The 14,576-nt window shown below is 40.3% G+C and overlaps 1 protein-coding gene across 3 annotated transcripts in view; it reads right to left on the bottom strand.

Moving 5' to 3' along the window:
- WDR89 (WD repeat domain 89) overlaps window positions 1-14,576 on the bottom strand; it is a 47,397-nt gene that overhangs the window by 20,139 nt on the left and 12,682 nt on the right. The window contains exon 2 of one of the 3 annotated variants that reach the window (XM_010846801.1): window positions 8,068-8,192. The exons of 1 other annotated variant lie outside the window; for it this stretch is intronic. The gene's annotated coding sequence lies outside the window, so the exon portion shown is untranslated. The remainder of the gene's footprint in view (window positions 1-8,067; window positions 8,193-14,576) is intronic. One more of the 3 variants, XM_010846802.1, reaches the window with a different exon arrangement.

Raw genomic sequence — 14,576 nt, 5'->3', positions numbered from 1 at the left:
TCCAGTTGAGCTATTTCAAATCCTGAAAGATGATGCTGTGAAAGTGCTGCACTCAATATGCCAGCAAATTTGGAAAACTCAGCAGTGGCCACAGGACTGGAAAAGGTCAGTTTTCATTCCAATCCCAAAGAAAGGTAATGTCAAAAAATGCTCAAACTACCACACAATTGCACTCATCTCACATGCTAGCAAAGGAATGCTCAAAATTCTCCAAGCCAGGCTTCAACAGTACGTGAACCATGAACTTCCAGATGTTCAAGCTGGTTTTGGAAAAGGCAGAGGAACCAGAGATCAAATTGCCAAGATCCACTGGATCATCGAAAAAGCAAAAGAGTTCCAGAAAAGCATCTATTTCTGCTTTCTTGACTATGCCAAAGCCTTTGACTGTGTGGATCACAACAAACTGTAGAAAATTCTTAAAGAGATGAGAATACTAGACCACCTGACCTGTCTCCTGAGAAATCTGTATGCAGATCAAAAGCAGCAGTTAAAATTGGACATGGAACAACAGACTGGTTCCAAATAGGAAAAGGAGTATGTCAAGGCTGTATACTGTCACCCTGCTTATTTAACATCATGCAAAATGCTGGGCTGGATTAAGCATAAGCTGGAACCAAGATTGCTGGGGGAAACATCAATAACCTCAGATATGCAAATGACACCATCCTAATGGCAGAAAGCAAAGAAGAACTAAAGAGCCTCTTGGTGAAGGTGAAAGAGGAGAGTGAAAAAACTGGCTTAAAACTCAACATTCAGAAAACTAAGATCATGACATCCAGTCCCATCACTTCATGGCAAAAAGATAGGGAAACAATGGAAACAGTGACAGACTTTATATTTTGGGCTCCAAGATCATTGCAGATGGTGACTGCAGCCATGAAATTAAAAGACAGTTGCTCCTTGGAAGAAAAGCTATGACCAACCTAGACAGCATATTAAAAAGCAGAGACATTACGTTGTCAACAAAGGTCTGTCTAGTCAAAGCTATAGTTTTTCACATAGTCATGTATGGTTGTAAGAGTTGGACTATAAAGAAAGCTGAGCTCCGAAGAACTGATGCTTTTGAACTGTAGTGTTGGAGAAGACTCTTGAGAGTCTATAAGAGACTGCAAGAGATCCAACCAGTCAATCCTAAAGGAAATCAGTCCTAAATATTCACTGGAAGAACTGATGCTGAAGCTGAAGCTCCAATACTTTGGCCACCTGATGTGAAGAACTGACTCATTGGAAAAGACCCTGATGCTGGGAAAAATTGAAGGCAGGAGGAGAAGGGGACAACAGAGGATGGGATGGTTGGATGGCATCACCGACTCAATGGACATGAGTTTGAGCAAACTCCAGGAGTTGGTGATGGACAGGGAAGCCTGGCATGCTGCAGTCCGTGGGGTCGCAAAGTCAGGACACAACTGAGTGACTGAACTGAACTGATAATTCTCTAAGTCACGTATTTATGGGAAATTAGTCTCTCAGTCTTTAAGTTTTGCTTTTCTGAGGGCACATGCATGGGTCTCCATTTCATATCCTCTGGTTCCATTTTACATTAAAATCCTTTTACTTTTTTCTCATTTGAACAAGATCTTTCATAGAAAAGTATTGATGATCAACCTTGGGTATTTGTTTAGTCTGAGATGTTGCTAGATGTTGGGCTGTGAATCCCTTGAAGCTGCAAAGGACCAACCCAGGATGCTCTGTCCCATAGAAGAGGGCATGACAAGTTGATTTTTTGCCTTATTTAAACATGGAGAATCTCAGTCACACTCCTCTAAGGGAGTCAATTTGGTTTCATGGTCAATTAAGCCTCAGGATAAGCCTTAGGAACTTTATTCTGTATGTATATCTGAGAGAAAGGCATTTGCCTATTGAAACAAGACAGCAGACATTTCATTAGAAGGATTATACCCAGGGTCAGAAGTCCAATTATAGCTACTGACTGGAACAAACTTCTCAACCAGTTTCCCCAGCTACCTATACTTAATAGCTTGAAAACATCTTAAGTCCTAGGGCTTGGCCTATTTCAGTTAAGAGATTGATACTGTCCATCATTTTTAGTTCGGGCACTGTGTCTCCCTATTTGTTAACATAAAAATAGCATTCTTCCCAGAGCAAGGCACAGGTTCCTCCCTACTGTGCAGTAAGGAGGTTTAGGGCTCTGTGGTTTTGTAAGACTACTTTTGCTAGGCTGTATATCTGGGTTTGCTGCTATTCAAAAGCTCTAAGAGAAGCACTGAAGGTAGTTCCCATGACTATGGAGAGGTTTCGACTTGCTTTTTCACAATCTATTACTTTAACCCAAGGGGGAAAAGACAGCCAAAGACACACTCAAATCCCTTTCTAACTACTACAGGGTTATCAGAGGGCATCCATCCAAAATTATATCCATTCTAGTTTTTCTGTTTGTTTTCACATTGATTTTTTAGTTTTCACATTTTACTAAAATTAAACCCCTATGACAAAGATAATATGGTGTGTTAATTTTTTTGCATTGTGAATTACTCAAAACTTTGCAGATTAAAACAATAAGCATGCGTTATTTCACACAGTTTCCAAGAGTAAGAGAGGGGCTTAGATGAGTGTTTCTGACCCAGGGTCTCACATGAAGCTACAGTCAAGATGGTGGCGAAGACTGTGGTCAGCGGAAGGCTTGACGATGCTGGAGGACTTTCTTCCCCAGAATGCTTCCTCACTGTGGATGAGGCCTCACCTCTCTACTGGTTATTGGCAGGATGCCTAAATTCCAGATCAGATGGACCTCGTCACAGAACTGCTTGAGTGTCCTCAAGATGTGGCAACTGACTTTCCCCAGAAGATGTGATCCAAGAGAGAGGCAGAGAGAAAGAACACACACACACACACACACACACATACAGCCACTATGCCTTTCACGATCTGGTCCTGAAAACCACACTGCCACTTTTGACACATTTTACTTGATAGATGAGAGTCATTAACTACAGCCCACTTAAGGTAGGACAATTAGGTTCCACCTATTGAAAGGAAGAATATCTAAGAATTTATGGATATATTTTAAACCCACAACAACTGTTTTACAACTTTAACTAAACAAAAGGTTCACATGCTCCTTTAAGTTGTGAGGAGAAAGAACCCAAGTGGGTTCTTCCAGTGGAAGGGAGGGTTTTCCTGACTCTGGCGTCAGGAGTGAGGGAAACAACTCTGCAGTGTCCCTTCCATTCAAGGCGGAATGTGGAACACATATTCCTTCCACACAGAAAGAAATAACCAGTGTTTTCTGAATAAAGGGCATAAGTGGGCCCTTTAGCCCAGGTATTTTTTTTCCTCTGATAAAAGAAGGGCTCTCATGACCAAAAAGAGTCATTTACATATAGCTCATGATAGTCAGCATGGTGGAAATGGCTATAAGAACATCTTAAATTTCTATATATTTGGAATAATGGGAGAGTTGGATTGTTGTGGGTGAGGTTCTGATGGAGGTCTGGGGAATCTCCAGAGAGAAGGTACGTTCCCACCACTTACTAGATTTCTTATCAACCAAATTACCATTGAATGGAAGGATATCCACTGTTCATCCCCCAGTACTGTTATAATTTTTGTTACCCCACCACAAAGTTTTTAGCAGTCCCATTAACGTTTTTGAAACACAAAGGAAGATTATGGGTAAGAGTCCAGACTTGAGTGAGGGGTATACCTTTGTGGGTGGGGGGCACCCAGTGGAATGTTATAATGTCTGCTGTCAATTTGCCAGAAGGAAGAATGTGTAACAGTTCAAAGGGACCAAAGGAAAATACTACATCTCTGCCAGAGAGACCTTGCCATCCTTCTAAGGATAATAGCCAGGCTACCAGTTCAGGTTCATCATGAGTGTTATTAGCTCTGGCACAAATCAAACTATCAGTAAGGTTGGCAGAATCTTGGAGTTTTTCTAAGCAGGGAACCAAAGGATGTGCTAAAGCTAAACGAGGGGGCAGCAAGAAATCCAGAGAAAGGACCATTAGAACTTTAAGCAGCATGACACAGGCCTGGTCTGGTTATCTTGGGAAAGCTATCTATTTCTGATGTCATTGGCTTCAGTCATTAGAAAATTTTACCTCTGAATCACCAGTTAGGTTGCAGATCCACTTTTTATAGAAGAGACACATGAATTCAGGAGTCCACCCCTCGGAGCTTAGTGACACAGGCTTTAGTCAGCAACACCTGTGAGGGGCCCTTCCAACAAGGTTGGAAGGAAACTTTATGGAGATGCCTTTTCCAATAGACCAGGCTGCAAATGTGGTATTTGACATCTTTGTTTCCTGGGAGCATGCCATAGAAAGATTATTTTTCCAAAGCATTATTATGGAAAATATTATTATTCTCAGTGGATTTAATTACATCTTTGCAAAACTGAAGAATATCCCCTATTTATTATTTGTAGGTCAAAGAAAGCAGGGACTGTCCTGTAATTATTTCAAAGGGTAAGAGCTTATGAATCTTCTAAGTTATCTTACATCTTTCTTCTTTCTTCTTACACCTTACATCTTTCTTGTAAGTCATCATGAGGGGTCAAGAGGTGATCCATCAAAGTCAAAGAGACATGGGGAATTTCATCAGTGCAAGAGGGAAGAAGGAGAGCAGGGTTGAGACTTAAGAGTGAGTAAGAGTGGTACGAGGGGAGGTAAGTAAGAGGATTTCATAGGTGGTAAGATGGTTCGCTGAAAGATGTTGAGCGTGGCGTGAAATTTGTGGCGTGAAATTTAAGAGAGGCTCAACAGGCTAAGGCACAAAGATGATTAAAGAGGATCCTATAACAATTTCTTCAGTAGCCTTCGCTAAAGGAGTGGAAGCAGGCACAGCTCTCAGGCACGGGAGGGAGGTATCCTCAGGTCACTGCATCTAATTGTTGGCTGCGCAACCTAGAGGTTGGTGATAGCCCCATGGTTTTGGTAAGTAACCTGAGGGTATTCCCCTCTTTCTCATATACAAAAAGGGAAAAGGGTAGCTGACAATTTAGGTGTCCAAGGGCAGGTAGACTTATTAAGCTTTCCTTCAAGATCTTAAAGGCCAAGCAATCTTGATCATCCCAAACTATGGGGTCAGGCTGGTGTTCTTTAGCAGGGAATACAGGGGCTGAACCAACAAAAAGAAATTTGGGATCCAATTATGACAATGGCCAGCTAGCCCAAGAAAACCTCACAATTAACATTTGCTTTTGGGAATTCCCTGGTGGCCTCATGGTTAGGATTCTGGGCTTTCCCTGCCAAGGTCCAGATTCAGCCCCTGGTCGGGGAACTGATATCCCACAAACTGCATGGCATGGCCAAAAAACCAAAACCAAGAAACATTTGCTTTTATGGTTTGAAAAGTTTAAAATGCCTTGAAGCCTATCAGCATCTATGTGTAGCACCTGTTTTGAGACTAAATGTCCTCAAGATTGAACCTGAGTTTGGACAAATTGTAATTTCTCCTTCAAGACTGTGTGTCCCTTAAGGGCTGAGATTTTCAGCAAATACTTCTTTTTGCAAGAAGTATTAGGAGGGCAAACAAAAAAGAAGCTCATCCAAAGGTAGTAGTAAGGTGGAGCCCCTAGAGAATTTTATGTCATTTAAATCAGCCTGTCAAAATTGTGAGAAGTAAGAAGGCCTCAGTAGAGCCTTGAGGCATGACTGTCCAGATGTACTGTTGTCCTTCTCAGGTAAAGGCAAAGAGACACTGACTATCCCTTTCAACAGGGATACTAAAAACTCACTGCCTAAACTGATTACAATGTAAAAGGTGCTTCCAGCATGGATGGATACTAATAGCATGCAGGGATTAGAAAAGACAGGATGGCAGAGAATTACAATGCTATGTATTGCCCTGTGGTCTTGCACAGCCACTGGTGTTTTTTTTACAGGCAAAATAAGGGTATTATTAACACAAGGATAGTAGCAAGGAGAGTAAGTGCCTGGGCCTTACAGTCCTCTATAATTTGCCTTATGCTGTGTACCCTTCCTTATTCATAGGGTATTTGTTTATTCTTAGGAGAGGTTTTGTGGGGTCCACCTGGATCATAATGGGAGGGGCACTATGAATTGTGCCTATTTCAGTTAAGGATTTTACCCAAAGATAGATCAGAGAATTCTGGGTTTAATAGAGCAGATGAGTGCAAAGTTTGGACTGCCTTGGGTTGTAGAATGCAAATAATGGCAATGGGGGTTGAATTTTCCTGAATGTTGAACTTAAACTCAAGAGATACTTCCACCTTTTTTTTTTTAACTTCCACGTTTTGAGAGAAAAAAATGGCAGCACTGTGTTTCTCCAGAAAATCTCATCCCAATAAATGTCTGGGACCCAAATCACTAAGAAGCAGACATTTGCCTTACAAAAGGTCCAGATCAAAAAATATGGACTGAGAAATAGGGACACATTGCAGTTTACACTGCAGTTTACTTAAGACTCCCACTATTTGAACATATATACTACTCTAGGGAAGGGCCTGTTCAATTGCAGTGGGATGGAGCACTGACAAGAGCAGCCCCTGTGCCAGTTTACACTGTAAGGAATTTGTCCCTGATCTGGAGAGTAGTTTTCCCCAGTCTATTTAATGGCAGAACAGGAACAGTCTCTGTGTGTCCTTGAAGCCCCATCATTGGTGTGGATTTGGCCAGGGTTCTGAGAAGGTTGTAACTATTTGGAGTTCAATTTGTAGCAATCCTTTCCCCTGGTCAGGTTTTCTACAATAATGACACATTCTTGTAGGATGGATTTGCTTTGGAGTTTCCATCTATTGGTGCTGTAGATTCAAAATCTTAGTTATCATTTTTTTCTTTCTTTCTGGAGTCATCTTATATGGTGTGAGCTAATTTATTAGCCAGATTGACAAGGTCAGGGGTGAACACTCCTTCCCTTTGATACAGGTTCTTTTGACCAACAAGGATAAGTCCTTATGTAGGCCATTTATACATACGGAATTAAAAGCCACCTGAGAGGACTCAACAGCTATAGGGAGTCCGGAATTCCCTTTGGAAATGGTTTGGAGATTGTTGTAATAATCATGGAAGGGTTCAGCAGGCTTTTGGATGCATACCTGACTTTAATTCCAGTCCGCAGGTTTTGGGAAGGCTCCAGGGATGGCTTTGTGTAGCCGTTTGGCTCTGCCATGAGGTTAACCATATAAAAGGACTAATGGTTGGTTTAACTTAAACCCTAGAAATTGTTCAGGGTTTCCCCAAGCTGCAGTTTTAATCTACTGTGGGGCTTGACCTTCTCCAACAAGCAAGTAGACTAATTAACAGAGATTAGGGAGATGAGGTTGGTGGGTTTGGGTTACAGCATTGAATTCTTCAGCAAATATATTGGGATCTTCAGTTACCGAGGGGAAATCCTTTATTATAGCCCTTATGTTGCCCTTTGTCCATGGGGTGTAGGAAATCTAGGGCAGTTTTTAGTAGGATCCTCAGAAGGTCTAATTTTGAAAAAGAAGGTCTTAATGGGTTCTGTTTGGTAAGGAAAGTAAATTCAGAGAAGAGACTCAGGAAGGGTAAAGGGAGATATAGAGGAGATGGAACAGTGGGGTTAGAAAGGACCTTAGTTAGCACTGAGGAAGAGACCTGGGATTTTTTAAATCCATCTTTGGTTGTTTACTTGCTTCGGTTAATTTAGAAACAATAAGGAGGCAATTTTAGAATCCTGAACATTTAGTAGCCTCTAGATACCAACTAAAATAACTATCCTACTCAGATTGCTTAATATTGTAGCCATGGTCTTCTAACTTAGTTCAAAGAAAACAAGTTTGCAGAGATCAAAGTTTCCACATAATGGCCATTGGAGTTCTGCGTTATTCTTAGTAAAACTGGTCTATTTAGTCAAACATGCACATGAGGAAAGACCATAAATTTTTTAAACATAAAACTGGCTAGGATCCCTCAAGGTGGTGGTTGTTGCAGGCGGGGGGCGGGGGGGGGTACTTTAGTACATTCAATACTAAATGTACCTTTAGTACATTCAGATGACTAGATACAATTATCAGAAACAAGAGTACTTACCAGAAGGGCAAGCTGTCTCTATCTAGATCCTGAATAAAGTAGGAGAGCTCAAACAAAAGAAGGCAGCTTGAGCTCTGAGGAGACTTACCAAAGTTAGAATGGCTCACAGAAGCTAACAGTGCAAAGGACTCAAGTACAGGAAACTCACTTGACTCCAGAGGTTCAAGTGGTTGGTGCCTTCAGATCCCACTTATGACACCATGTAAGGTCAACCTAAAAGAAAAGAGGTAAGCTGAGGCAAACTCAAGATACCAAATGTGTGTGTATGTTAGTCACTCAGTCATGTCTGATTCTTTGTGATTCCATGGATTGTAGCCTGCCAGGCTCCCCACCCCGTTCATGGAATTCTCCAGGCAAGAACACTGGAGTGGATTGCCATTCCCTTCTTCACGAGATACCAAAAATCCAGTTTATTCTGCAGTAGCAGAGATATTCGGAGAAGGCAATAGCGACCCACTCCAGTGTTCTTGCCTGGAGAATCCCAGGGACGGGGGAGCCTGGTGGGTTGCCGTCTATGGGGTCACACAGAGTCGGACACGACTGAAGTGACTTAGCCGCCGCAGCAGCAGAGATATTGTAATTCAGGACATGCAGCTGCAGTGAGCTATAGGTGAGTCCACTGAAGAAGGTTAAGAATGGGTTGCATTCATGGGCAAGGAGTGTGAAAGGGGAGAGCCCAATTAGGGGCCATGCAGAGTTAACTGGCTCAAAGATGGGGAGCAATTCATTGGTGAGAGGTTAAGTTTCAATCTTTTATAAATCAGGCATTTATGGAAAATCAGTCTCTTAGTGTTCAAGTTTCACTGTTCTGAGAGCTAACGTGTGAGATTCTCCATTTCATATCCTTTAGTTTCATTTTAGATTAAAACCTTTTATAGTTTTATCCAAGTCAAGCTGGAAGGACATGTGGGGGGTAGGCAAAGGAGGATGTACAGCAGACATTTGGATACATCAGGAGGAAAGTATAGAATTGGATCACTGACCTACAGGAAGTAGGCAGTAGTTAAAAACTAGGGAAGTGGATGAACCTCCTGAAGGGGAATTATACAGAATGATATACAACAGCAAGTCAAGAATGGAACCCTGAAACACCAGTTAAAAGAAATGGGCAGAGGAAAAATAAAAACTCTAAAGGAGACAAAGAAAAAAGAAACAGAAGAACCCCAAAAAAGTAGCCAAATAAGTATTAACTGATCATTAATATCTAGGATCCTAAATCAGTCTCTTCACAAGCATTGCTTTATTTAGTCCTACCAATCAGTAACTCTAAAAAATAATCTTTTTATTACTGCCCTTTAGGTGAGGAAACTGAGACTTAGAGAAATAGATACTGTACAATAGTTAAGAGGATGAGTATACTGCCAGACTGTCAAGGTTCAAATTCTGGCTTCACTAGCTATGTGTTTCAGCTTCTAATCTTTAAACAGGGGTTAACAGTTCCAACCTAATAGGGTTGTTATAAGACAACCTATTAGGGTTGTTGTAAGATACAAATTAACTACTACATATTAAGTGATCAAAATGATGGCTGGCCCATAAGACTAGTAAGTGTCAGCATAGAAAATTTCAAAGAAATGCAAATGTCAAATGATAAACTTGCAGAATAACTTATTAGATTTTACACACATATACAAAAACACACACACACACACACACACACACACACACACACCCCCATGCTGTTAACAATGTGTTTGTGCTAAGTCACCTTAGTCGTGTCTCTTTGTGACCCAATGGACCATAGTCTGCCAGGCCCCTCTGTCTATGGGATTCTACAGGCAAGCATACTCGAGTGGGTTGCCATGCCCTCCTCCAGAGGATCTTCCAGACCCAGGGACGGAACCTGTGTCTCTTGTTTCCTGCATTAGCACGTGGGTTCTTTACCACTAGCAGTACCTGGGAAGCCCATGATTAACCATGACAACTGACATGAAATTGAATATACATACTGGGGGAAGAACACCTTAACATTCTTTTAATTTCCACTGTTAATCAGTACTTAAGATTAAGCCAGAATGAGGCTTCCTGATACTGGAGAGCTTATAATCATGTCACCATATCTCTCATACAAAAGGCTATATTTTATAAATATTTATAAATTGATAGTTAAAGACATCTTTTACATTTCAAAGTCTAGGTTCACTATTTATTACTCTAAATTAGGCGAATGGCCAAAAGGGATCTGTTGAAATAGAAATCAAAAGAGTGGTAAAAACCCTTAAACATAAATATTTATAGTTTTATGTTTGTGTAAAGATTCAATAGGACAGACCAGTGCTCTTAATCACTCTGTGCCATATCACAGGAAGATAAGAACGTAGTTAAGTTCTAAACTCATTTCCTTTTTTCTGAACACAGTGAAAGATCCTGATATGAGAGAAATAACCAACAGAAGGAGTAATTCTTGAATCATCCTGCAAAAGCCGGATATTAAGAGACAAAAAATTCCACACTTACTATATAGATCTGATGTGAAGGATAAAAAGGACTGAAAATAATGTACTGTCAATTTTAACTTTACTAAACATGGATGTGAGAGTTGGACTGTGAAGAAAGCTGAGTGCCAAAGAATTGATGCTTTTGAACTGTGGTGCTGGAAAAGACTCTTTGAGAGTCCCTTGGACTGCAAGGGGATCCAACCAGTCCATTCTAAAGGAGATCAGTCCTGGGATTTCTTTGGAAGGAATGATGCTAAAGCTGAAACTCCAGTACTTTGGCCACCTCATGTGAAGAGTTGACTCACTGGAAAAGACTCTGATGCTGGGAGGGATTGGGGGCAGGAGGAGAAGAGGACGACAGAGGATGAGATGGCTGGATGGCATCACCAACTCGATGGACATGAGTTTGAGTGAACTCCAGGAGTTGATGATGGACAGGGAGGCCTGGCGTGCTGCAATTCATGGGGTTGCAAAGAGTCAGACACGAGTGAGTGGCTGAACTGAACTGAAACATGAAACATTTAGCTTGGACTTAAACTATCAAATTCTTTTTTAATACTTGCCTACTTTGCTCTTGGCACCAATGATTAGCACCATTAAGCAACAGGTGCACAAAGAAAGCAGAATTGAAAGAGACACATGTACCTCATTGTTCATTGTAGCGCTGTTTACAATAGCTAGGACACAGAAGCAACCTAGATGTCCATCCAGAGAAAGCAATGGCACCCCACTCCAGTACTCTTGCCTGGAAAATCCCATGGACGGAGGAGCCTGGTAGGCTGCAGTCCATGGGGTCGCTAAGAGTTGGACACGACTGAGCGACTTCACTTTCACTTTTCACTTTCATGCACTGGAGAAGGAAATGGCAACATGCTCCAGTGTTCTTGCCTGGAGAATCCCAGAGACAGTGGAGCCTGCTGGGCTGCCGTCTATGGGGTCGCACAGAGTCAGACACAGCTGAAGTGACTTAGCAGCAGCAGCAGCAGATGTCCATCAGTACATGAATGGATACGGAAGTTGTGGTACATATACACAATGGAATACTACTCAGCTATAAAAAAAAGAATGCATTTGAGTCAGTTCTAAAGAGATAGATGAAACTGGAGCCTATTATACAGAGTGAAGTAAGTCAGAAAAGGAAATACCAATACAGTATATTAATGCATATGTATGGAATTTAGAAAGACAATAACGATGACCTTATATGCAAGACAGCAAAAGAGATGCAAATGTAAAGAACAGATTTTTGGACTATGTGGGAGAAGATGAGGGTGTGATGATTTGAGAAAATAGCATTGAAACATGTATATTACCATATTTAAAACAGACGGCCAGTGCAGGTTCAATGCGTGAAGCAGGGTACTCAAAGTCGGTGTTCTGGGAGAACCCAGAGGGATGGGGTGGGGAGGGAGTTGGGAGGGGGGTTCAGGATGGAGGGACACATGTACACCTGTGGCTAATTCATGTTGATGTATGGCAAAACCCATCACAATATTGTAAAGTAATTAGCCTCCAATTTAATTAATTAAGAAAAAAAGCAACAGCTGCAAAAATTAGAGAATGACAAAGAACATCATTCAGGACTTAACTACAAAGTCTCTAAACAGAAGATATTTAAACTGCTCCCAGGACAACTAAGACTTTCTTAGTTGTTCTTTTCCTCTCTTCCTCTGGCAATATAAATTACTACCTCTATGTGAACTCCTAGCTTTTATCCTCAACACTGATCTCTCTTCAAAATTCTAATCCTGTTTTTCTAATGTCTGCCCAGATCTCTACCCCTGAACATATTGCTAAAACTTGAAATTAAATATACTGAAAATGTAACTCAAACATATATTCTTCATCTCTGTTAAAAAAATCTCAGAATTACCTTTGATTAAAGGGAGGCCAAGGACAAGATTCCACCAGCTAATACAGCCTACCTTGAAAATCGCCCTTCACACCCACGTCCTCACTGTTTGCCCTGCCACTGTCTTCCTGCTTTCCATTACCTCTCATCTGCAACTACAGTAACTTCCTCTGTGCCTGATACGGAGCATGACAGGAAACACTTGATTCAACAGCTAATTGACTCCTGAACAAAGATGGCAAGAATGGGAAAATTTCTTACTTCTCACAGGAGAAACAGCATGTAAGCGTTTTATTCTTAGATGCCAACTTCATCTTGTAAAAAATATTGACATTCAGTATATCAGAAATAAAAGCAGATATATGATTTCACAAACATTTAAGTTCATAAAACTGAATAATTTTCATAAAGTATGACATATGTTCTATTGTTGTTTCACATGGGCTGCAGACATTTGAACATGTGAATTACACAATGTATTTTATAGCAACCCTAGACTCAACATTTTAATAGGCAAAATATTTTCTCCACAATACAGCTGCTAAAAGAGTTGCTACTCTTCCCAAGAATCCTACATCATTTTGAGTTATCTTGATCATGCTTTAAGATCCAGCTAAAAGTTCACCAGTACTACAAAATCCTTCTTAACCTAAAGTGTTTCTACTTACTCTGAATGCCAAAATATCAACTGTTACTCATTTAGCAATCACATACTAAATATACTAAGATGTTATTTATCCCTAGTTGTATGTGTTATATATTTATATTTGCTTCTTTCCCAATATAAAGTATAAATTTCTTAAGGACAGGAACTAAATTTTTCAGTTCTCTAATATCAATCTTTTATCAGCTAGAGACTAACTCCACAGCATGCCTCAGGAAATCCTACTTCCCATGAGAGGAGTGTAAAAACACAAACAGATACGAAACACACTCAAGAGAGGCAGACAAGGTGGCAAAGATAAGGAACTACCCGCAGATGTAAAACAATGACAGCCAAAGACGGGAAACACATACACAGAGACCAACCTTTAGAAGCAGCTATCCCCTTTCTAGAGAAATTAAATAGTAATAATCTTATCAATATTGATTAAAAAAAAAACAACAACAACAACCCATAACCACAGTTTTGAGGTCAATTCACTCGACCTCCTAGAAAGCACCATGAAAGCACAACTGAAGAACGGGCTGGGATTTAGGAACATCACCCTATATGTAGAAAGTATTTAGCGAACAAACACCTGATGATTTGAATGTAATTTAATAACTAGTCCTACACACCCAAATTCGGAGCAAATATGTTCAAGATGCAACTCTTCCTTCACAAAACAGGTTACAGGATCAAAAAAATTCAAAATTCCAGTATAAAGCACTAAATACTACTTGCTTTGCTCATATGATATAAACATGTTTTTGATGCCAAAAAAATACATCCAAATTATAATCTTTCAAAATTTAAAAAAATAAACTGATGATTCACAAATTGCATCTTTCCTATTTTTAGAATGGCTCAGGGTATTTGTGTGATTTTCAAGCTCCTAAGAAATAACTTCAGTTCGACTTTATAATTTCAGGGGGGGGAGGGAGGGTAAGTTTAGAAAGAATAAAATAGCTCTGCAAAAATAATTCAGTGCTACATGAAATACAAATTAACGAAAGGCTAATGAAGTCAAATGTTTTAAAATAAACTAACCATTATGAAAAATTTAGTTTCAATATCTATTCTCCTTTCTTGAAAATAGATGCTTGTCATGCATGCTGCAGGACTGAAGGATTCATGAAGAAAGAGAAGCAGTCTGACAGAATTAGAACCAAGATAAAAATACTCTAACAAGCAGCCAAGAGTTGGAAACACAATGGAAAATGAAGGAACATGTCTCTTGGATGTACCTAGTCATTATGTGTGAGCAAAAAGGTGTTAATGTTAGAAAAGGAGACACTCTTTTCATGGGAAAACATCTGCACTATAAGTGAGGGGCCTTACTTTTTTCTTTTTTTCATGTGACCCTCAGTAATTCACAGAATCCTCACATTCCTACTTACTGTGTTTACCAATTCTTCTGTATACATCAGTGACATTAACAGTAACTAAGGATAGACTGAACTCGTGCTATAATCCAGGCACTGTTCTAAATGCCTTATATGAATATCTCATTTGCCCTCCCAGACAACCCTACAATGTAGATACACTTACTTTCCCTATTTTATAATTAGGAAGTAAAGCTTGAAAGGGTAGGTGACATGCCAAAGGTCACTCAGCTCACAAATGTAGAACAGGGACTGGAACTCAAATCTGGCTTCAGAGTC

The sequence above is a fragment of the Bison bison genome, unplaced genomic scaffold, assembly GCF_000754665.1.
Source record: "Bison bison bison isolate TAMUID 2011002044 unplaced genomic scaffold, Bison_UMD1.0 scf7180017864239, whole genome shotgun sequence".
Lineage (NCBI taxonomy): Eukaryota > Metazoa > Chordata > Mammalia > Artiodactyla > Bovidae > Bison > Bison bison.
This window is presented reverse-complemented; position numbering and strand designations above follow the sequence as displayed.